The sequence below is a fragment of the Canis aureus genome, chromosome 16, assembly GCF_053574225.1.
Source record: "Canis aureus isolate CA01 chromosome 16, VMU_Caureus_v.1.0, whole genome shotgun sequence".
In the NCBI taxonomy this organism is placed as follows: Eukaryota; Metazoa; Chordata; class Mammalia; order Carnivora; family Canidae; genus Canis; species Canis aureus.
In genome coordinates, this window is record NC_135626.1 from 43,947,330 (window position 1) to 43,973,232 (window position 25,903).

General features: G+C 38.1%; 1 long non-coding RNA gene across 1 annotated transcript; it reads right to left on the reverse strand.

Annotated features, from left to right (window-relative positions):
* Window positions 1–4,270: 4,270 nt before the first annotated feature.
* LOC144286754 (uncharacterized) lies at window positions 4,271–11,658 on the reverse strand. Its single transcript, XR_013354706.1, has 2 exons — window positions 9,292–11,658; window positions 4,271–4,667 (listed from the first exon to the last, which is right to left on the reverse strand). It is a non-coding gene; the product is annotated as an uncharacterized LOC144286754 (long non-coding RNA).
* Between the last annotated feature and the right edge of the window lie 14,245 nt (window positions 11,659–25,903).

Consider the following 25,903-nt stretch of genomic DNA (forward strand, 5'->3'; position numbering starts at 1 on the left):
TGGCCCCCTGAACTTGAAATACCCTGAGCAATCATGAATGTGGAATATGCTGGGATTTAAGGACCATCAAAAGTAAAAATAATGCATCCAAATGGTCTAGAAGCTTGGAAGAATGAAGAGGCTCTAGAAATTCAGGCCTCAGACTTTTTCCAGGATGTCCACTGTTGTGTCAAAAGAGGCCTTAGACCCAGGGAAAATTCAAGCAATCTTTGGTAACAAAACAGAATCAAGAGGTAGGGGAAGCTATTCTCTAATAGACAGGGGACATACTAATAGTAGGCCAAACTCTAAGTGATAATTTTAAGTATAGCAAGAGTAATATAGTCCCAGATAATTGTTTATTCATGCCTGAACTCCAGATGAGTTGGAGATACAGAGATAATATAGCACAGTAGTTAAATACACAGACTTTAAAGGCAGTGTAACTGGCTTCAAATTCCACCTTATGTGGAATGTGATCTTGCACAACTAATTTTCTGTGCTAAGCCTTGGTTTCTTATCTGTACAAGAAAGGTAATAAACCTTATAAGATTATTGAAATCATTATGTCACAATCATAATACAAAGTGCTTGGCACAGGACTTGGCATCTAGTTTGTGCTAAAAGATGATGATGATGGTAATGTTGATGGTCGTATGGTGGTGGCATTGGGGTTTACCTAGGGTCTGGACAAGAAAGCTGGGGATTGGCTACTGCTTGTGCATTTGATTGTTTATCCAGTTGTTTATCCACTCATCAGACATTTAATACACACCAGATGCAGTTCTAGGTATCTAGAACTTGGGAGTGTTAACCAGAAAACAGAGACTAATACATACTTTTGTAGACTGGCCAACAGAGTGAAGTAGAAAGACAACAAATGAGAGGCTCATCATCATCATAACCCACTAAATCCACCAGCAGTAAGGCCACTTCTAGATAGCACCACATGCTTAGATTGAATCCACTGATCATTTCCTCACTTGTCACTACTCACTTAAACATGAAGCTGGCAATGGTGGTAACAATTTATGGCAATAAGTATTACTGAAATATGATAGACTGCAGTTAATACTAAATTACCTACTCTTCTGCCAGGAGCTTGACTCTTTCTGATATTCTGGTACAAAACAGAGTGCTTGGAGTCCAATGCTTACATCTAAGTATTGATTTGACCACATCATAGTTGTAGAAACTTTAGCATGTGAACTTTCCCTCTGATCTTCAGTGTCTTCATTATATTCAGATTGTAAAGTTAAATGAGTTCATGGGAACACAAACAGCATAGTATAGTAGATAATAGTGGGTGTGTTGGGTATTTCCAGCTCCTCTCTCAACCGTGTTTCACCCAAGCCATATAGAGACCACATCAAAGGGCTCCATTACCTCTTATTTCTTTCTGGTTGAATTTGTCTAAGACGAGGTTCTGGGTGGGGTTGGGGGGGAGATAGCAAAGTCCTTAGCCCTTCATATATCCTGCATGAACTTTTCCTGTAACAAAGTTCATAACTACCATCAGAGGTCTTCTTGGCATAGTTGGCTTTCTAATTTCTGGCAGTTACTATCTTGCCCCCACCCCTAACGTGGCAATCTGTCCCTAGCCCTAGACATTAAAAGTAATAACCCCTTTATGAAAACTTACTCACAACTTCCCAATTTGTTTGTGCCTCTTGTTTCCTGCCAGGATCTTGATCTGTTCCTGGGCTCTGCTGTTTCAGTCTGGATTCAAATCTGCCCCCGTCTCTTCATAGCCATATGAACTTTGGAAAATTAATTGACCTCTCTAGCCTCAGTCTCCAGGTCTCTTGCTTTGGGGTCCAGATTGTTGTAGAGACTGTGTGGAGCATAATCAGCATTTCGACATGAAAATGATCAATAAGTATAAAATATTTTGTCAAATCTCTTTATTATACACATGGAAGATTAGTTAATGCCAATGGTTTTATAAGTTAATGACAACAACCTAGCTTGGAGCCCCATTTGTTGTTGTGGAAGAGTTAGGAAAGCACAATTTTGCACAAGAAAATAATATCACCCTTTAAAATAAATTACAATTGTCATGGGATTTGTGGATAGGCAGCCTCCAAGATGACCTCCAGCAATTCCCATCTGCTAGTGTTTATGCTTTTATAGTTTCCTCTCCTGTTGAACAAGGCTTGCCTGTGAAATCAATAGGACACTGCAGAAATGATAGTGTGTGGATTCTGAGTCTGGGTCATCAAAGACATTGTGGCTTCTTGGATCACTCATTCTGGGGAATGTCAGCTGTCATGTCATGAGGATACACAAACATCCCTGTGAAGAAATCCATGTGGCAAGAAGTGACACCTCCTGCCAAAAGCCAGAACAAGCCAGCCAACATACAAGTGAGCTCTCCCCAAAGTGAATACTTCGGCCTCCGGCAAGCCTTCTGATGATTACAGATACTGTAACATCTTGACACCACTTCATGAAAGACCCTAAGCCAGAATCACCCAGCCAAGCCATTCCTAGGTTCCTGACCTGCTGGAACCATGTGAGAGGGTAAATGTTTATTGGTATTTTTAAACCACTATGTTTTGAGGTAATTTGTTACACAGCAACAGATGGCTGATTCATTTTCCTGTTTCCCAACATATCTATTCAATACTCAGGAATCTGTGCCTTAAAGAAGCTAAGCCCTGAACTTCTTGATAAGAATTAATTTAAATGTTTGAATCTCATGGGAGTCCATATGCTTCAATCTACCATCCTAATGAGAAAAAAGCAGCATTGTTTTTCATTCTGACTTCTGAATGATAGACCACTTCATCCTGGGCTGAATTGAGTCTAGCTCTAAACAGAAAACAGCTTCTGTTATCAACTTGGAGAGCTCATTGTAGAATGTAATCGGTCTTGGACGTAGGAAAGCTACTTGATGAGTTTAATACTGCTCTTACCTTTGCTTCTGTTCCCTGCACGCACTTTATTGCACCATATAATCATCTTCATTAATGTGTAAACTTTTCAATAACGTATCCTTCTAATCTTGTCACACTCTTTCTTATACGCAGTTTGGACAAAGCCTATTTAATCGGCCTCTTTAATTTATCCTTTAATCTTCATTCATAAATTGGTTGCCTGCTCTTCTTCCCTGGTTATTCCAGTTCTTTGAACTCATTCCAATTGTATCAGGAAAAAAGGAGTTCCCTACCAAGCAATGTGGTTTGACCAGAACACTATCTCAGCCATGCACTGAATATCAGCTGGTAATACCATTCATTCATTCGTCCAGGCAAGGTAACTCTTAAGAATGGGAAATACTGGGTTTTCTTTGTTTGTTTGTTTGTTTGTTTCTTCTTCTTTCTTTCTTTTTTAAAATCTATCACCTGGGCATCCTGGGTGGCTCAGCAGTTTAGTGCTGCCTTCAGCCCAGGGTGTGATCCTGGAGACCTGGGATCGAGTCTCACGTCAGGCTCCCTGCATGGAGCCTGCTTCTCCCTCTGCCTGTGTCTCTGCCTCTCTCTCTCTCTCTCCCTCTGTGTGTTGCTCATGAATAAATAAATAAAATCTTAAAAAAAATAAATCTATCACCTGCTATTGAACGTGTCCCAGTAAAGCATGCTGAAGTCACCAAATATTTAAGATAATGAGCCTAGAACTCAAGATTGCCATTTTGGATCAGTGAAAAATGTAAAGTAAAAAGTAAAGATTAACCAGTTCCCTATGATATCTTTTAATTTTTCAACACCTGCCTTATAGTTTTTTTTCCAAACATTGAATTCAATGCTATTTTCCTCCCCCCCCCAAAATCTTTCTGATGTTATTGTTAAAAATTCCAAGTGCTTAGCCCATACCTACATACATTGTCTTTGCACTGTTCCATAAATATATATTTTTCAGATCTTTTACTTGATTTGGCTTGGTTCGGAATATTATGGCTGCATGGCAAAGTGATTTAGAATTCAGGAGCCTTAAGCTTTAATATTGTCATTCCCACCAATGAGCTCTTATCATGTGGGATATCATTTACCTTCTGTCTTTCAACAAATCATAAGCAAAATGACAATACCATTAACTCTCCCTTTCTCAAGGAATTGTCAGATAACCTAAGATCTCTTATCTATAAGTACTTTAAATATAATAGCTTCAGAGTTTTCAAAGTCTTGAAAAAGCCTACGATGCTGAAATAAAAATCCAGTTACATACACAGGCTACTTACCTTACAAAAGAGATAAATGAGATTAGAAACATAGCAGGAGAAAATAAAGATTAGCACACATGTTCAAGTATGTTACCTCCCATGTTTTAACAGCAAATGTTTATGTTAGGCTTCAAGACTAAAGTGTCCAAATTCATATCCTTTTTCACAATCAAGAATATGATTTCTTTTTTTTTTTTTTTTTAAGAATAGGATTTCAAATAAAAAGAGGAACCCCATGTCCAAGGGTTAGAAAAAATATGTTTCTGTGTGGTGGGGATTCCACTTCAAAGTCCTAGATCTGCATCAACAATCTTCAGAACGTTGTTCTTCAATTTGAAAATCCTTCCTGACAAGTGGTAGGCAGGTCACTTTTGCATGCTAAGCTGACTCGGTGGTTTCACGATGATCCTTGATGCATGCAGACAGCAAATGAGACGCCTGCCATTCAGAGAGGGCTCACAAGTCTTCTACAGAAATATGTTGGCTTCTCTGGGCTCATTGTCTTCTTTAAGAGATGAGAGTCATGCTATAGGCAAGATAGATTTTTGAACTGATAATCAGATGACCATGCATAGACTTTAACATCATGCCTGGGAGAAAGTAAGGTTTTGATACATAATGATAATAATTTAATTATAATCAATTTTTTCATCCTTTCTATAAAATATTGAAAACTGTTAATTCATGAGAAGTATCATTTCTAATAGGACTAACATGATCCTCCCCATGATATAATCCCTGAAATTGTCCTTTTAAACGACAACCATCTACTTCTTTTGTTCACCCCGGTGCAAAGAAGGAACATGACTTTCATACTCATGGACTCTTATCTTTATACATTATTTTTTAAAACTCCTATGTTCACGTTAGCTTCTCAAAGGATAAGCATAAGTCGGAAACATAAGGGAATAAGTAGACAAAACAAAAGGAAGAGGAAAACAAAAAAGCCTGAAGTGTAGGTAGATCTGGACTGAAGAGGAGAAGATAAAATGAAACCAGATGGAGATTTATACCTTTTTTCTCAGTGTCTCTGAACTGAGCAGATAATCAGAAACATTTCCTCAATGTTGGTTTTCTAATCTCCTCTGTCACCTTCCACCAAAATATTAGGCCAGACAGAGGCGTTTTTGCACTCCTCATCTTCTATCACCTTTTGCTTTAGAGAAACATGCACTTTCATGAGCAAGCTCTAAAATGATCACTGAAAGAAGCTGAGTAAATATTTTCAAGATAAGCCTGGAGGTCTTACTGTCTCTAAATCATCAACAGGCAAAGAGAGAGAGAGAGATAGGGAGAGGCAGTTTCCTATTCAAACATGTTGCTTAAGAGCTAATGGGAGTATTATTATGATTGATAGACCAGAATCTTTGTCTTCAGGAACACTTAATGGGATAGGAACTGACCAATATTTACATTGGAGATGAAGCCACATTTTATTTCATCTGGGGTCAAATATTACCGAATGAGAAATACATTCCTCAGATGGATGCAGCCTTCACTTCACCCCAATCTGTGTGTCTGAGAGTCCCATGAAATCTCACAACCAATCTCCATTTGTAATACTCTGAAGGTTCACGTTTCAGCAATGAACGAGGATCACGAGGCTGCTTCAGTTGTAGGGCAGGTGGGTAACAAACCGTAAGGGTGAGTAAAGCATATAAGTCAAACTTTGAAAACTATGAATGCTAGCAACAGCTTCTCTATGGCATGAGTGCACAATGCCTATAAAGTAAAATGGTCACCACACAAATCACAATGGGGGGCCAAATAATTTTTTATTTTTATTTTTATTTTTTTAAAGATTTTATTTATTTATTCATGAGAGACACAGAGAGAGAGAAAGGCAGAGACACAGACAGAGGAAGCAGCAGGCTCCATGCAGGGAGCCTGACGTGAGACTCGATCCCAGGTCTCCAGGATCAGGCCCCAAGCTGAAGGCAGCGCTAAACCGCTGGGCCACCGGGGGTACCCCTGGGGGGCCAAATAGATCAGATGTATGGAAATAACAGCAATGTGGTTCTGCCATTAATGATGGTGACTGAGGGGGGAAAAAGTGTTAATTATACAATTATTCCAGTCAATAACCAGATGATTTTCTAATTCTAGTTTGATATTCTGATATTTAGAACAGGGATTTTTTAGATTCATGACTCTGTGAGTGCATTCTTTTCCTTTCTGGTTTGTGACACTTCATTAAAGTGAAGAGAACCAGGCAACCCTTGATATTAAATAGAAAGAGCATTCCAATGAGAACGTTGGAAGACCTCTTGAGGTCAAATCCATGCTTTTGGCTTGATAACCAACTGCCCTAAGTCAAAGAGAATGGCAGCTAGCTCAGGACTAATGATGCTCCTACACTGACTCGGGTTGAAGACTGGCATCCAGCTGTTGCCTATATTCTTCCTTAAATTCCTTGTTTCCCATTCTTCTTTACAATTACTCCATGCAGGATTTTACCTTTCTAATTCTACCAAAGCTACTCATAGCATAATCACCAGCGACATCTGTTCTACAAGCTGTGGACAATTATTTTGCCCCAGTTGACCACTTCCTTCTCCTGGGTTTTCAGAACATTATATTCACCTAGCTCTTCTCCTATTTTTCTAGGATTTCCCAGTGTCTTTGCTTATTCCTCTTCATCTTCTCAGCTTCTAAATATAGGCATGTTTAAGGGTCCAGTTTTGGGACCTCTTTTCATCTAAAACTCCCGCAGAAATGTTGCTGTTGCTTAAATTTATATCCCAGCCAAGACTTTTCCCTGGGAATCTGGACTTGTACTTCCAACTACCTACCTGAAATCTCCCCTAGGGCACAGAATAGAAATCTCAAACTAAGAACGTCCAGTGTTCTAGCCAACACTGGACGTTCTATGTGCTAGCCAACATCTTTCCTACCCTAATAAATGACAATTCTTCTCCGTCTAGTTGCTCAGCCAAATATCTTGGGATCATCCTTGACTCTTCTCTTCCTCCTATATATTGCATCTAATAGCAAATCTTATTGGCTTTGACTACAAATTGTACACCAACTGTGACTGTTTCTTAACACCTCCACAGCAAGCACTGTGGCATCCACATAATCTTTCTGTTTTCTGCAAGAAACCCCTCTCTTCCAAATCTCCCCGCTTTGCCCCTATAGTTTTTTCCTAAATACAACAGCCAAGAACATCTTTGAAAAATGTATGAGATCATATTACTTTTCAGCGGAAAACTTCTGGTGCCTTCTCATATCACTGAATAAAAGCCAAAGTCCTATTGGGAGCTGCTCCTCTCTCTCATCTCTTCTTATTCTTGTTCATTCACAGCAGTGACACTAGTCTCCTGGTTCTTCCTTGAATATGCCAGGTATACTCATGCCTCAGGGCCTCTGCATTTGCTGTTTCTTCAGCTTGGAAATCTCTTTAAGGTATCTGCGTGGCTCATTCTCTCATTTCCTTCAAATCATTATTTAAGTGCCCCTTCTCAATGAGGCTTTTCCTGAGATGCCTGTTTAGAATTTTACCCCAAATCCCTACACTTGCAAACCTTATCCCCTTATTGATCTTTTTCCATAGTACAAATCTTGAACTTAAATGTGGTTTAAATTTACTTATTTGTAAATAAGTAAATAAATTTACTTATTTGTCTCGTGTATTATTTACCTCCTCCCACTAGGATCCATGCGTCATGAGGACACAGATTGCTGCCTGCTTTGCTCAGTATTTTATCCCCCAGTATGTAGAAAGTGCCCAGTGATATTTGCTAACTGGCTGAATAAAAGTGAAATTGAGGTTTTTGTTTGTCACTGTTTCCCTCCCAATCTCTTTCACAATCTAGTCCCTTTATTACAATATTTGGTGGCACATTTTCCTGTCTTAGGGCACCTGCTGCTCCCATGTTCAAGGCCAGACACTTCAACATCCTATACATCTTAACAGAAATCTCTACCTGTCATTCTTTACAACTGATCTCATGGTCCCACCCTTTTCCCTAAAGGCCATGAAATCAACCCATGTTCAGTTGTTAATTGAAGATAGATTGAATGTAGAGTCCTTCCTGTGGGAATTGACATTTTAAGAGTGATTCCTACAAGATTTAGTGTCTGTAATCCAAAGTATGTCTATAATTAGGGATGCAGTTTTACATGGGAATACAAGACAACAGATGTCAGAAGGGGTGCATTGTACAGTCCTCCTTCAGATCACTTGTATTGTTATCACAAAAACTGAAAGACTTAAACGGGGTTTTATGGTGAAATCTCAACTTTTAGTACAGGCTAGCCAAATGCCTTATCCAGATGATACCTTTCCAAAAATTAATCATGAAATGGGCAAAAGACATGAACAGAAATCTCACAGAGGAAGACATAGACATGGCCAACATGCATATGAGAAAATGCTCTGCATCACTTGCCATCAGGGAAATACAAATCAAAACTACAATGAGATACCACCTCACACCAGTGAGAATGGGGAAAATTAACAAGGCAGGAAACAACAAATGTTGGAGAGGATGCGGAGAAAAGGGAACCCTCTTACACTGTTGGTGGGAATGTGAACTGGTGCAGCCACTCTGGAAAACTGTGTGGAGGTTCCTCAAACAGTTAAAAATATACCTGCCCTACGACCCAGCAATTGCACTGCTGGGGATTTACCCCAAAGATACAAATGCAATGAAACGCCGGGACACCTGCACCCCGATGTTTCTAGCAGCAATGGCCACTATAGCCAAACTGTGGAAGGAGCCTCGGTGTCCAACGAAAGATGAATGGATAAAGAAGATGTGGTTTATGTATACAATGGAATATTACTCAGCTATTAGAAATGACAAATACCCACCATTTGCTTCAACGTGGATGGAACTGGAGGGTATTATGCTGAGTGAAGTAAGTCAGTCGGAGAAGGACAAACATTATATGTTCTCATTCATTTGGGGAATATAAATAATAGTGAAAGGGAAAATAAGGGAAGGGAGAAGAAATGTGTGGGAAATATCAGAAAGGGAGACAGAACGTAAAGACTGCTAACTCTGGGAAACGAACTAGGGGTGGTAGAAGGGAAGGAGGGCGGGGGGTGGGAGTGAATGGGTGACGGGCACTGGGTGTTATTCTGTATGTTAGTAAATTGAACACCAATAAAAAAAAAAAAAAAAAAAAATTAATCAGTTTTCTACCTTTTCTGCTCCAGTGCAGGCAGTGGTATTTAACCATCTCCTGATGGTTTATGCATCATAATGTTTCTGGATGCTGAGTGGTTTATGCGTCATAATGCTTCTGGATTCAGTGTTCTACACAGATTCCCACTGGTCGAGCAATATCCATAATGCAAACTTGAACGGGCCCTTTAACAGATGAGGAGGCTCATTTTCCCATTTTATCTGCAGCAGAGGCGATTTATATATTAAACAGAAGGATCTTATCACTCACAAGACTGATAAATCCCTTTAGGTCCATAAAGTTCCAGAAGGACTTTCCATTAGGATTAGAGCTGAAGCTTTTCATACATGGAATTTGCTTTAAAGAAGTTGCCTAACCCTAAGCTGAAAATATTTTGAACAAGCAGGAATGGAGTAAGATCTGACCTTTTTTCCCAATGTCAAACTCAATCTCCATAGCCTTTTTCAGCTCACAGGCTAGTCTGACCCTTTCCAGCCTAGTGGTCATGATGCTCACTCACCCTGAGGCCTATACACTGGGCCGTGTGCCCTACAGGGCAAGTCATCATGTGCTTGCAGCTCTTTTGAGTAGAGGCTCTTAACTACACACTCTGCAACACCATAGGGTCTGAATCAGGCTTACCATTCTCCTAAGACCTCAAGGCCACTTCTTTTCCCCTATATAAATCATTATTTCTTCAGGACACAGCCAGTCACCTAGAGGATGCTCTATTGCCTCTTCATGACATTTTCTATCTATTCACTTGTTACTTCATGCATTAACTCTGTAGTCTTGCTTTTCCATTCCCTGAGCCTTCATGATCCTATGAAACTGGAATATTCATTCACACAGGTAGCTTGTTCAACATTAGTCTCCCAGTGCTCTGACCTTCTTAACATTCTAATAATTTCCACCTTCTTAAAAGACTCCTGTTCATCACAGTATTCTGAAGAGTTTCTCCCGAAACAACTCTATTAACTCTGATCCTTTAGACTTGAATATATTCTTCCTATCAACTCTCAGTTTTCATTCATGAATTCATTCAACAAATATTTACTAAATATCAACTATATAACCCATGGATATAAAACAATGAACCAAAGCCAAATGCTTCCCATCTTCATGGAACATGTTTTCTAGTGGAAGAAGACAGAGCCACCTGAAATGATAATAATAATATTAAATATCTTTGTAAAGTGGTATAATTATAAACTGAAATAAATAAGAAGAGAATAAAATGTAGACCTTACAGCAGGGAACCGAAATACAGCTTGGAATATAGGGAGAGACTTCGTAGATAAAGTCACTGTTGAATTGATCACAGGATGACTAGGACTTAACCAGACAAAAGTTATCTGGCTGGGGGAGAGGCTAACTTCTCTCAAAGAATAGTGTTTACAAAGCCTCAATTATCTGGAACATCATGGTCACCGAGGAGGTGAAGAAAAACTGGAAATTGTGCATTAACACATGAGGCTTCCTCTGTCACTCCTCATGCCTTGTGTAGACATGTTTCCATAGGTTATCACTTTCCTTCAACCTAATGAACTTCACTTAACATTTCTTGTGATGCAGTTTGGCTGGCAATGAATTCTATCGCCTTTCCTTTCTAGAAAGTCTTTATGTTAAAGAATGTTATTTTACAAAATATAGGACTCCAGGCCAACAGATTTTTGTGTTCTTATTGTTCCTCTAACTCTTCAAAGATGACAGTGTTGGTCTCCTAGGTTTCAGTACTTCTGCTAAGAAGTCAACAGACTTTCTTGCCTCCTGTGTATAATGAACCCTTGTCCCATACTTTCAAGGTTTTATTTCTCACTTTTTTTTTTTTTTTTTTTTTTTTTAGCAGCTTATGTTGTGTCTTGCCATGATTTGTTTTCCATTTACTTTTCCTGGGTTTTACTGAGCTTCCTGAATCTGTTAGTTTATATATTTCAGCAAATTTAGAAAAATTTTCATTTTTGTCTCTAAAGATACTAAGCTCCTTTTTCTGGTGCTCCGATTACACAGACACATGATTGTTTGAGTCCCATAGGTCATTGAGCCATAAACCAGGGCAGGTTTTTACCTCTTTTTCCCCCCTCTCTTTCTGCTTCATTTTGGATAAATTTTATTGCTCTCACATTTATGGATTCTTTTTAAGTCATAGAACTTTTATTATGCAAAAGCTAAACAAAACACAAAAACAAAGCAATACTTTGCTGTACCTCTGGAATCTTAAAATCAAGTCACTCATTCTATCACGTTTACTCCAACTCTACATATTATCCTTTAGTGTTAATCTTTTTCTGACATTTACATCCATATGTACTGGGTGTAAATCCTACTCTATATATTAGGGAGTATTATAAAAATCATAGTTCTTCTGTTTTATTTTGTCTCTTTTTTTTTTCAGTTTTTCCCTTATATTTCCATCATCTAATATTTACAAAATAAAGAAGAGAAAAAGAAAAAATCACAATCTGACTACCCAGAGACTACTCACTTAGAACATTAAAAATATATATATGTAACATAAAACTTACCATTTTAGCCATGTCTAAGTGTAAACTCCTATGGCATGAAGTACATTTACATTGTTTTGCAACCATTACCACCATCCATCTTTGGAACATCCTCAACTCAAAGTCTGTATCCATTCCATATGAACTCCTCATTGCTTCCTCCCCTAGCCTTTGGCAACCATCATTCTGCTTTCTGTCCCTACCGATTTGAGTAGTCTAGATACCTCATATAAGTGGAATCATATAAGGGCACCTGGGTGGCTCAGTGGTTGAGTGTCTGCCTTTGGCTCAGGGCATGATCCTGGGGTCCCGGGATTAATGAATAAATATTTATTTATTCATGAGAGACACAGAGAGAGGCAGAGACACAGGCAGAGGGAAAGGTAGGTTCTCTATAGGAAGCCTGATGCAGGACTTGATCCCAGGATCCCGGGATCATGCCCTGAACCGAAGGCAGATGCTCAACCCCTGAGCCACCCAGTCATCCTGGAATTTCTGTACTTGTTAAGGCTGAACAATACTAATTGGGTTTATATGCCATCTTTTGTTTATCCATTTACCCATCAATAGATACTTGGGTTGCTTCCACTCTTTGGCTACCATGAATAATGAATGCTTCTATGAACATGAGTGTACAAATATCTGACTCCCTACTTTCATTTCTTTTGGGTAAATGCCTAAAAGTGGAATGCCAGATCACATGATAATTTTATGTTTCATTTTTTTGAGGAATCAAGGACACCGATCTTTAATTTTGCAGTGTCTAACCAGCTAAACAATATATTGAGTTTTTTTTCATTCCAGTATTATATTTTATACTTCTATAATTTCCATGTTTCTTTTTTTATAATCTTAATTTTGCTATAGAGACCTTAGTTTTTTTCTTCATTGTCTTCATATTTTCTTTTAGCTTCTTTAGTATGTGTATAATTGTTCTTTTAAAGGTCTTTCTAATTCCATTGTCTTATTTCTGAGTCCATAGTTATTGATTTTTATTTTCCTTAGGGTCACATTTATCTGCTCTTTTGCAGGCCTACTTACTTCTATTATGATGGCCCTTGCCATGGCTTTCTTTTTTATTACCTGACCTTGAGTTTCTTGAACTTCTTGGATCTGTTAGTTTATAAACTGGGGCAAATTTGGAAACATTTTTATCATTAATGTAAAGTGGACATACGGATATCAAGTTCTTGAGCATTTGGATTTTGTTCCCTCTTTGTTGAGTTTTGTTCTGGTGAGGAGTTTATTTTCATATTGGTTTGATAATTTTAAGATGTGTTTTCAGACTTTGTTAAGGTATATCTAGCTATGTCCTTCTCCTGTGTGTAGACTCAAATCTACTGAATGTTAATGCTGTTCAACAAGATTTCTTCACCCTAGATGGTAGGAAATTAAGGTTTCTCAGCCTTGCCCAAGCTCCGATCACTGCCTAGCTCATAGTTCCACAATAACTTGTCTTTACTCAGGAGTTGTTCTTTGCCAAGGCTCATGGAATATCGTTGCACACACATACAGTTTAGTGTTCAGCAAATCCTCAGTGGGATCCCTATGCAGATTTTAGGAGCTCCTTCCCTGCATAGATCTTCCTGTCCAATGCTGTGCTCCAAAAATTCCAGCTGTACAACAGTAGCCCTGAATTCCATCTCTCTCTTCAAATCAGCCAGCCCATTGTTTTCTGGGGAGGCTTCTGTCCTGCACCACACTGCAGAAAATGCCACTACGCAGAAAGCTGAGCAATCATCGTGCTCACCTCATCGTTTCCCTTCTTCTGGGATTACAGAACTGCACTACATGATCCAACATTGAAAAACAGTAATTTCATATATTTTGTCTGGTTTTATGGTTGTTTATAATGGGAGGATTAATGCAGTCCAGTTACTCCATCATGGCCAGAAGCTGGAACCTCTCCTTTATTTTTTCATCCTTGGTTTCTGTTGTCAGCTTTATAATTCCACCCTCTTCTCAAATGTTCTTCAGGGTGTTATCTTTGGCCTTCTCCTCATTTGATTCACTCTCTAGGATGATCTCATCTGCTCCGTGGCTTCAATTATCATTAATATGTTAAGGACCCCTTAAATCTATATCTTCTGCCAAGCTTCTTTTCCTTATGTTTTTGAATATTATATCCAATTGCCTATTGGAGTTTACCAAGTAGAAGGACTAAGACATCGCCAAGTCACTGTCCAAAACTAAATTCCTCATCTCTCTCCAAAATGGCCTTTCTTCCCATATTGCCTATTGCATGAATAAAGACACGCCATTCACCAGGCATTCAAACCAGAAATCTGGGGTTTATCCCAGCTGCCTACTTCTCTCTAGTCCTTTATATCCAATCAGTTACCAAGTCGCAGAGATGTTACTTCTCAAATGTTTCTCAAAGCCATTTTCTTCCCTCTAGCTTCATTGTACTCTCTTAACCCAGATTCTCCTAATGTCTTCCATACATCGCAGCAAAATTCTCCTAAGAGCTAATTCTTATACAACATTCACTATGCCAGGCACTGTTCTAAGCACTTTTGTGTACATTAATTCCGAATCCTTATAAGAGCTGTATAAAATACTATTTTTATTACTGAAGAAAAAAATGGGATATGGAGAGAACTTCCCCAAGGGTTACACTTCTATCAAGTGGTAGAACTGGGATTTAAATATAGGCAGTGTTGAGGCTTCTGGGTGGCTCAGTTGGCTAAGTATGAGACTCTTATTTTGGCTCAGGTCATGATTTCAGAATCATGTGTGAGCTGCATGCTTAGCCTGGAGTTTGCTTTTCTCCCTCTCCCTCTGTCCCTCTCCATCCCCCCCTTTCTTTCAAATAAATAAATAAATCCTTAAATATAGGCAATCTACCCCCAGTGTCTTTGGTTTAACCTTTGGTCTACACTGCTTCTCACACTGATTTCTTATCTCCAAATCTAAAATATATCAGAAATCCACATTGACTTTTTTCAAATGGGAATTTGATCATTTCTCTCCCTCCCCATTAAAATCCTTCAGTATATATCACTTAAGGTACAATCCATACACTAAATTCTCTATGTGTTCTACTCTAATCTAAGAACAGAAGGTCTTCACTTTCTGTGCATTTTCTTTCCTATAGTTAGTTAACCTTCTTTCATTATAAAGTCTTCTTTTGGGATAAATATTTCCTCACATCATTTCCCTTACCTACATCTAAGTGTCAAGCTCACACTTCATGTTCCCTTAACACTGTGGTTTTCTTGATATTTTACTATTTATCTCACTATTTAAGTCACCTGCTAGACTTAAATCTCTAGAAGGGCAGGGACAAGGTCTTTCTCCTGCTGTGTTCTGTTCTCAACGCAAGCAAAGCACCTGACATAGTCTGAGTGTCCATTACATATTTGAATGGAAGACTGAGTGAACAGAAAAATACATAAAACCAGCTGCATTCATCTAACTCAAACTTCTATAATGACTTTAATGTTGCCACTAAGAAAAGCACGAAGCACTAGAAACTGTAAGAGGAGACTGCTTTCAATGAAAAGAATGAATCATCCACAGTTGAATTGCTTTTAGATTTCAAAATGCCAGCCTCCTGACCTTCAGTATATTTGAATGGCATTATGTCATTAATTCTTCACAGAAAAGCATTTGTAGTGACAGCAAACTTAGAAGTAACAATTAGGTTTTCTAGTAGCAAATCATCTTTAAACATGGAGGATCAGAGGAGATGACAGAGGTGGTTTGAAACCCAAAGGCTACATGGTGATTTCTCTGTTTACAGAGAGATTTGGGAAGCCACCACTGAAGTATTTCTAGTAACGTGTACATTATCTTCATCTATCTCAAAAAGGTTTCAAAACCCTAGTGTAGAATCCTAAGTCATGATCTAACTCTCCAGCCTCAGATAAAAGTTAAATCACTATGATTTAGTTATACAACTTCTCTCTTCTGTGTGACACCCCACCCACACTCCTCCATCCTACCACTTCAGCCCTGTGAGTGTAGCATCTCCCTCTGTCCTTATCTCTGTATCTAGGAAAGCTCAAACTCATCTGGCTAAAAAACTCATAAAGGTTTAAAATAAACTTTTTTTTTGTTCTAAGAATATGAAAGATCCAGGACTGTAAATTCTATCCAGACATATTGTTTTTATAAGGGAAATTCAACCAGCAGGTAACAAAAATAACTTTGCCTCTGTTTACCTCTCCTGAATACCTACACTTCTTTCCCACATTGCCTTTGGTTTTGGTGAGGAAACATGGAAGAACAAAAATATCTGTTAGGGGGTCTGGGTGGCTCAGTCAGTTAAGTGTCTGCCTTCAGCTCAGGTCATGATGCTAGGGTCGCCCTCGTAGTCATCAGGCTCCCTGCCGAGCAGGGCATCTGCTTCTCCCCCTGCCCTTCCTCCTGTTTACTTCCCCCCCCCTTTCTCTTAAACAAATAAATTAAAACTTTTTTTTTTTTTATAAAAAGGTATCTCCTAGGAAACTGATGAATCATCTTTCTTTTTTTCTCCCCAGTGGTATCTATTCCCAACAATTTCCTACCATTTATAATAATTTGTTATTAATATGAATCTTGTGATCTTCAGGCACCAACTGCATAGGGAGGTAAATAGATTAGGTTTCTGAAATTCTATAGTTCAGCATAATTTATTGACAAAGCTTGTTTCCCCTGAAAATCTTGGTCATCTCTACACTGTCTCCACTACCTGGTCACAAAGAAGTTGTCCTTTGCTCTCTCAAGCATTGGCTTTTAGTCTTTTCCCACCTTTTATGGACACAGTGAAATATTGCCATGAACAGACTTCTTGGCAATGTGCCTAACTTCTTATACTTTCTCCTCCCTTTCTAAGAATGTTTGTGATAATGAGATGATTACAGGTATGAAACTTCAAATAATAGTAATAAACCTTGTCCAACAAAGAAGAATAAAGGGTGACATTTTACTATCCCTTTATGTTAGGATTCCATACAGTTTTTATTACTTTAAAGCTGATATCTCCACCATTGCAGTGAAAATATTTTGGGGCCTTTTGAGTTTATAGAGATCCTAATGAATAAATACAAGTATGTAAAAATATGCCCTTGTTTTTGACACTGGATGAATAGTTATTTTACAAGATGAGTAGGTAGGTCTCCTGTGTTGTGTTTTTTTTTCCCATATAATTATTATCTCAGAGAATATACTTACTAGCTTTGATAAAGATACAGTTGTCCTATCAGAGCCTTTTCACTCTTTATTTGTCTTGCTAAAGGAAATCTCCCTTATAGCAATGGAAACTGGGTTCTTGTTTAAAAAACTGCCCAGGATTCTCTCTCCTCTGCTCCAAGGAGATAGAACTAGCTCTTATCTAGAACTTGTTTTTCAGTACATTTATATTTTATTTTCAGAGCTGCTGTAAGCAAGCAAGTCAGAGCTACTTTTGGTCAGCAGTTCTAAAACCAAACAGATCCCAGCTTCCATAATTCATACATACAATATTATATTTTAAATAATTGTATATGTGTGTATCTTAAACAGGAGTTTTTGCTTAGAATCAAAAGTGTCTCCATGAGAAACTGAACGCTCATGGAGCATTTTTTTGTGTGACTCTGAGATCATTTCTTATATTCCATCTCATGCAGTGTCTGTTCTATAGAGTGAGGGGGCTGGACTCCTACCTCCCTTCATTTCCCAAGTTCTTTTATACACAACCCTTCATACACAACCCTTGTAAAATGTTGGCATATGATATGTTGAAGGCACAGGTATCATGTGATATGCCCAAAGTATATAACACAGAAATATAATATGTCTTAAGTCATACTCAGTATGTTGCATTAAATCCTTAAAACAAAGTTTATCTAGACTCACCTTACTCCTTCTATTTGAACCCATAATTATAGGATTCTAAGCTGTGGAGTTAACTTACTCCCAGCCCTCATTTTGGTCACAAGGTGAAACCTAATCCTCTCAAACTGTGGAATACTAAAAATCACACTAAGGCAGAAAAATGCCAAAACAAACATGTTTTTAACAGATTCAGGGAAAGCAGAAATAAAGTGGTGTTTTCCCCAGGAAATTGTCTGCACTGTCCAAAGCCAGTTCCAGCAGGTTTTTCTGGCCTGGCCTTTTGACCATCAGAATGGAACCACTTTACTCAAAAGAGAATTCCAAAGTGGCTGGGAGTGGGGAGACAGGCAGCGCTTCTCAAAGTCCTGCTTGCTGAGGTTTCAAGGCTTTTCCCCTCCAAGGAGTCTCTTCTACGATGTCTCCTAGTTGACTTGGCCGACTTAAAATCTGTTGTTTTAACAACCACATCTCTTCTCCCCAGGGTCAAGTGCCTGGCTGGAATAAGAGAATACCTACGTAATCGATTGTATTCCCTGGTTCATTTCTGCATGGGGTTGGGAAGTGAGCTAAAAGTGATTTGGTGCCTAAATCTCCATGGGTGCTTATATAGGAGGTTATCATTCACGCAATGAACAAACCTCAACCAGAAGATCTTTTTCCATGTGCTTGTGTGGTTATGGAACATGGAAGTTCTTCCATGAAAGACACATATATTTGGGGAGATATTTTATAAGAAAAATACATTTGAAGAGAAACATAAAGATAAAAATGCAATTATATAAGAAAGGTCAACAACGAACTCCTGGGCCTGCATAAGCTTTATTTATTCTGTAGGTAATCCAGAGTATATTTTAAAATGCTGCTTTGCCTCTATCTGCTGCCCTGATCATCGGAGACCTTATTCCTCCACTCTCCACTCCACCCAGTGTCTCCTATCCTAGCATAGGGCTGCTGCGTGCGGGGCTAATCTATTTTAACATTAACATAACTTGGAAGGTAAATCTACGGCCCCCCAAAATACATTTTGTAAGCAAGAGCAACTCCAGAATTGACTCCTGTTTGGCATTTTCTCCATCAATATTCCTCCCTATCCATGTAGGTAAATGACAATGGATATACACAAGCGTGCATGTGTACTTTTTTGCGTGCATGAGGATGGATCTCATCATTCAAGAGCACAGCATGGGAAAGTACACATTTAGTTCTAGAGGAAACATTTAAAGCTATACATGAAAAACGGACGTGGTAAATCAGTCCCCCAAGGGAATTTACCTTTTTCCCAACTGTTCCACATAAAAGATGTCCCAAAGATATTCAGAGAATTGAGTGAGTGAATGATTATTCCAACTAATGGTTGGATGAAAGATTCATAGCAGCTGACAATAGCTTGTTTTGGAGTTCACCTTGCAGAGCGTGTCTGCCTAGGTAGGAATCCTTTTGCTAGGAATGCTAGTATCCCAAAAAGAGAACTAGGAGATACAATTTATGGGCAATTTGATTTCTTCTTACAGTTTGGGATACACTCCCTTGTACTCATGCTCTCTCTCTCTCTCTCTCTCTCTCAAATAAATAAATAAGATTAAAAAAAAAAAGACATCATTCCACTCTGAGTTGGTTAGCTAAGCCACATGGGAGCCTGAAGTTTTCAATCTTAAAATTCTAGAACACTAATGGTAAAATCCTTAGAAAATATACATGGACACCATGAATGAGACATGATTGTGAGCACAGAAGCCTGTGGCTCTGCTTTTTTTTTTTTTTTTTTTTTTAATTTTGCTGCCTGCTCTTCTGCAATATCAACTGTATAAATCAACACATGTTGTACTTGCCAAATAGGAAGTTATCGAGACAGAAGCTGCCATTCCCGTTTGTTGCAGAATATCCCATTCAGTCCCAGGTCCCCCAAACTGGCCAGACAGGCTTTTTCCTGGCAGGCTAACAGAACTGTCAGTAGCCCTTTCCCTCCTGGCTCTCTCAGGACCTCCACTCCCAGGAAGGAAACAACCACATTTTTGCAAAAGATTAAGAAGCCCATTCTACTATGTAAAATATGTCTCTGTGCCACAGTCATCATTGTAATAGAAGCATATAACAAGAATAATCATCTTTTCTTTGTTTCATCGATGGAATTGATATTCTTTGATGAGTACAGGGAAGGCATTCCAGAAAAGAGAGTCAGGTGTCTAGGAGAGATTCCCTGGGGGGAGTGGGGAGTGTTTTACTTTAATTCTCTTCCAATTTTGGTAAGGAAATAAGCAATCATTGGCTTAAACATTACATGTTATGATGTTTTAATTTCATTGGTTTTTGATCAATAACGTTTGTTGCTGAGGACAGTGGTTGCTGGAAGGCAGACTCAGTTCTCTGTTCACAAGGACTGGTTGGATAGGGTCTCAGCCTTGATGAGGGTTGGTTCATTTTTTGCATCTTAAATTGCCTTCTTAAGACCTTAAAAAAATTGACTTAAGGGGACTGATGTTGTATCATCAGTAATCGAATGATTAAGATAAATGGTTAAAAATCTGAGAGTGTGGTTGATTGTTGCCCGTGCTGACATTGTATACAAGAAGGACCTGGACATAGTTTGTATATTTAAATGAAAAGGAGACCAAGGTTTCTCCAAAATAGAACCAAACTGAATTGCCCACAGCTCTGTTTTGATAACTAAATAACTGATGTTTTCTGTTATTAGTTTTGTCACATGCTTAATATTCCTGGTAAGTAGAGGGTGTTTTGGAAGCTCCTTTTAGATCAACGCAGTGGAGAGCTCTATCTCTCTTTCTGCTAATGAGCAGCCTCTAAAACTGTAGAGTGAGGAAAGATGGTAAATCCATGCATGGTATATATAATGTATACAACAGTATGGAAGATGGACTACATAAATTATTCAAGAGAAATGACCCTATTTTTCCACACAGGTCCATGTACTGGTGATTATACAGCTGATCTCTTCAAGTAATGTCATAATCAAGTGCTAATCTTTGCAGATAAATATGGTGCCACCAACCTCAGTGACAGAATGGCCACATGATGAACTAATCTCTGATTAAAGATTAACTTTAGGAGACAAATTCTTACCACCTAAACTGGACCCAACTTTACACAATGATAGGTCTTTTTGGAAAAATGTATTGTGGTTGATTAAACTTTATGCCCTTTGGAATTTTATAGAAAATAATTGGGACAGAGCAAAAGCATATTAATGGCTCAAAATAAAATTGTTTCATGTTTAAAAACAAAACCCAGAATAAGGCACTATCTATAAGCCTATCTCAAGTGGTAGAGTTTCATGTTTGGGAGGGGGTGTGAATAATACAATGATACTATTCCTGATTTTACATATTTATTCCTCAGCTTAAAAATATATGCATAAAAAGCATCCACTGTGGTGAGCATATTAAATAATTATAGTTGTTTCATCAGATAGTCAAAAGAACAGATTGTTCCCTTTTCTTCCTGGAGAGTTATGTGCCTTTATTCTTAGTGATTCTAAGAAGTTAGAAAAAAACGTGTCAAATCCAGTTTGAGGAAGGTAGATTTACTCAAACATAACAATTGCCTTTGAATTAGTTATCATTGGCTACTACAGGTTTAAGAAGGCCAGCCCTCAAAACCACTAGCAAGAGATCATTCTATTTAATCTAATTTATATTTAAGGCAAAGCAGGAAACCGCCGAGTTTTAAAAATGTAGGAGTCTTAACAATTTTACTAAGGCTGAGCTTCAACAATATATGATTGCATTGTCATCACAGTCAACACCAAAAGAAATTCAAAAGCCATTAATTTACTCCATGAGACTCTTCTGTGATCAATTGAGACCCAATTAGCAAGTGATATTGCACAAAACATTTACAAATAAACCTTGACTTGATTTTATAAGTTGTATTAACCAAATGTATTGTTGCTACATTGCTCAGGTACTTGAGTTTGAAAACCACCAGCAGAGAAAGAGAGAGAGATAGAGACAAAGAAGAGAGAGACAGGAGAGATAGGAGAGAGAGATATGAACACTATAGTTCCACACTGAGAATATGCACAGAGAGCATATGATAACTAATGATGGTTGGGGAAGTATTCATAGATTTGTGCCCCTCTTTGGTGAACCAGAGAAGAGAACAGTGACACTGTGTTATGTAAACTACAATGGCTTCAACAAGCAAGTCTACACAACTCATAAGAAGGGTTCTCAGATCCCTCCTCATTGCCAGAGGAGTGAAGCACAGCTATTTTCTGAAGTTAAAGATTTAGATCCACCATGAAAATACCTCATGAAGTAATTAAAGAATGATTTTTAGAGTCACCAGACTTAGGTTCAAATGTCAACCCTATGTATATTAAGTAGAGTGGTTTTGGTCAAGTCACCAAAGCTTCCTGATCTTCCATTTCTGTATTTGTTAAATGAGGATTGTCACCATTCCTGACTCACAGTGTTACAATGAGGATTGAATGAGATGTGTAAAGCACTGAGCATAGAATAATGTGTACTCAGTCATCTTTAGCTATTAGGTTCTTGCTCTCAAGATTCCTGGAATAGAATGTGGCTGTTTTTTCTGTTTTTTTTGTTTGTTTGTTTGTTTGTTTAAAAAAAAAAAAAAAAAAGAGGAAAGGTCTCATTCTGTGGAATGGAAAAAAAAATTGTGATTTTAGTTCATGATGACTCATTGACCACCTGGGAACCACTTACAATTTATCTGTATGTTGGAAATGAAAATCATGTCTGTCTTCTCAACAAAACAAATTGCAGTTGTGATGAGTTGGTGTGGAAGGAGAGACTGTGTCCTTGGGGTAGAGAGTCTTCACTCTGTTTAGGAAAGTCTGAGGAAGCAGATCCATTTAACAGTCTGTTTTATCACTTAAATGCCAGCTATAAAAATGAATATGTCAATCAAAATAAAAGCACTTAATGTGTGGGCCTTATCATCATCATTTTTTAAAAAATATTCATATAATGTGTTAGGGGTTATTACCATTGTAGTTGACTTGTGAACCAGAGAAAATCTCTCTGACTTAGTTAGGTTGACTTGCTTTTGTGATCCATTCTTTGTTTATTTATTAGTTTTTTAATTCTGCTTGGTTAAAAATGTAAGTGAATATAACTCAAAAAAAATCTGTGGACTTATGGTCATGTATATATCATTAAAATCATTTCCAAAGTGAGGTTTGAGAAACCTGATTTAAAAGAGATGATTGAGGTATCTCAAGGCCTGTCTTTGCATAGCAAGCCCCAAGTTTTATATTCAACTGTAGATGTATTTATTAAAGGGGGCTGCTGAAGTAATTTCTCTTCCCTTCTTCCTCCATTTCACCCTGACTCTCCACATTGTGAAATAAAGCATGCATTATACAAATGATCAGGTTACACTGAGGTTCCAAAGAAAGCTGCCTCAGCCAGCTATCTTTATGGGAAGTATAGAACCAAGATCCATGTGCAATTTTCTGTGAATGAAGATTCTCTGTAAATTGACATTTTGTCTTTAGACACAAGGCATTTCTGTATCATCAGGGTAATTTTGCTAAAGGAAAGAAAAACTGGTGAAGATTTTATTAGAAAATGTCAAGAGGATCATGGAAAGTGAAGAGAGCCAAGAGTAAACCCCAGGGAGCTCCTCTCTGAAGAAGCACGTCTATAGGAGAGGTTCATTTTGAAGTAAACAATCTGATGTATGGGATATCAAAATGGACAGAAATAAACCAGGGTATATTCGTGGAAAGATGTGGTACATTAAATGTATACAGCATCTCCCAAAATACATTGAAACTCTTATCTGGCATGAAGTTGAATCTGAGCTGGTTTGGCTGTGGCCTGTGTGCAGTAAACCCATGCTAAATTCAGTAAATCCTTCACAAAATAATTAGAGAAGGCACAGACCATTCTATTTAATTTTATCAATTTAGAATTTTGATCTACCTCATTATGAAATGCTGTTCAATGACATACTATAACCACGATCTTTTTTGCTTTTTTTTTTACTCTAGCTGAGAATTAAATATTTTCCAAATTATGTTTACAGGCACATAGAAAGTATATGATGGGAGATTCTGAAGATAGACATTTCTGTCACAGAAACACACAAGTAGCTCTACCATTAGATTTGGATGAGACTTGTTAGCCGCTGCCAACATCATACTTTAGAGGATCCTATTTTGTCTGTAGTCTAGATGCACCAGGGAGCAAGTACAGGGTAGGATCCCCCCTGGTAACTGTGCTTCTCTTCTAGCCTCTCTTCCAAATGTCCAGAACCATGGGATTTCCTGGCCAAATAGCCTTCTGAGGCCATTCCTCTTGAGGCCATGCCCCATAGGTATACCACAATGTCCAAGGAGTAGACAAAGACAACAACTATTTGGGAAGGAAAAAGATGTTGAGGAATGTGAAAGGATCTTACAACCTCATGAGTGAATATTTACATATGTGCCTGCAAGTCCCTTCATGGTTTTGGTCAGAATCAGGAGCACTTAGAGACATGAGGTATGGCTACTGGCACTTCTTCACTCTCATAGGCCAATGGGAACCTCAAAACCTCTGAAAATTCCAAACTCAAACTTGGATCTCCAAGACTTAAAGGAGCTGTATTTGTCAAGAGATTTGAGTAGAAAATATTTAATTTATTCATTTTTAGGTTGGTTTATAATTTAAATAGTAAGACATATGGTACGTGGCTCTCTATTTTAACTCTTGCCCTATATCCTACAAATGTTAAGTAACTGCCTTCTGCTTGTTTGTATTTGTCTTTGATCCAAGATAATTGGTCATTGGTGAATTCAGAGGAATGCTAGACCAACCTGAAGACCTAGAGGGATGAGGACAAGCCCCATGCCCAAGTTTCCTATCTATATCTCTCAAATAAAACACAAGAGAAAGAACAGCTTGTCCTTTAAGGATACTTCTAGTTACTGGGGCAGCAATATTGTCCAGTCCTGTGTCTCTAACTTAGTATGCTATATATTGTAAGAATATCTATTGATGACAGGAATCAAACAAATTTACATGTTCCCAATGACATTTTTTCATCCATCCCTGAAAACCAGATAATGGCATTTTTGCTGGTGTAGTCTTCACCAATTTAGTGCCAATGGTCATGAAGGCTAGTTACTGGTGCAGGTAGCTGAAAATACCTTAAAGAATTTAGGGGATGTTTCCCCTGACTTTTCACACTATACCTAAACATCTCAAGGTGCATTTTATATTTGAGGTTAGACATTAACATGACATTCTCCTATAAGAGTCTGCCTGTGTGGCAATAATTATCCTTGAAGTCACCTTCTGAAATCAGCAATGGAGTCACGGTGTGCATTATAACAAAATCAATGAATGGTTTTTCCTTTGAGCACTTCATAGTGTCTTCATGTTTGCCTTGACTGAGAAAGATTTAACTGGCTAGCTCGCTTCTCCGGTGTGTTTTCAGCTTGTCAACGAAAAGGAGCAGCAGTGAACTTGCCTGAACGTCTATTAATATTTTCAAAACACAGGACCTCCGTTTTTGCTTTTTATCACATTGTCAATGCATAGTACGCTCCAGACAGATATTGTTTATGAGACATGTAACTTATCTTGCTGTTGTGCAGCCCCATAGAATAGCAAGCATTAATTTCATAGCATGATGAATAGAATCAATACTAGCAGTGGAAATCTTCCCATCATTTTGCTTATATTGGATTAAACAGATCAGTTAGTTGCTCATGAAATCACAATCCATGCATGTCCTGCCTCACAGAACTCTGAGATTGAATGACAGAGTGTAGCAAGGGAGCAAATGACTCTCTAGCAATCAAGATAATAATATTAACACCTCAGATTCATTTTTGCCTCAAGGAACAAAATCTGAATTTTGTGTTTATTGATTGTCAAACATGAGATTATTCTCTTCGCCTTTGCCAAAGTGGAGAGGAATTCTTATCTTGATTCCCCTCTTTGCTCCCAAAAGATAGCCTTTTTAAAATTCCAGTAGAATTAACACATAGTGTTATACAAGTTTCAGGTGTACAATATAGTGGTTCAGCAATTCTATATATTATTTAGTATTCATGGCGATAAGTGTACTCTTAATATCCTTTGCCTGTTTCACCCATTTCTCTATTCACCTCCGCTCTGGGAACCACCAGTGTGTTCTCTACATTGAAGAGCTTGGTTTTTTTGTTTGTCTCTTTTTTTTTCTTTATTTCTTAAATTCCACATATGAGTAATATTATATACTATTTGTCTTTTTCTGACTTATTTCACTGGGCATTATACCCTCTAGATCCATCCACGTGGTTGCAAATAGAAAGATTTTATTATTTTTACAAATGAATAATATTCTGATATATATGTGTATATACATATAT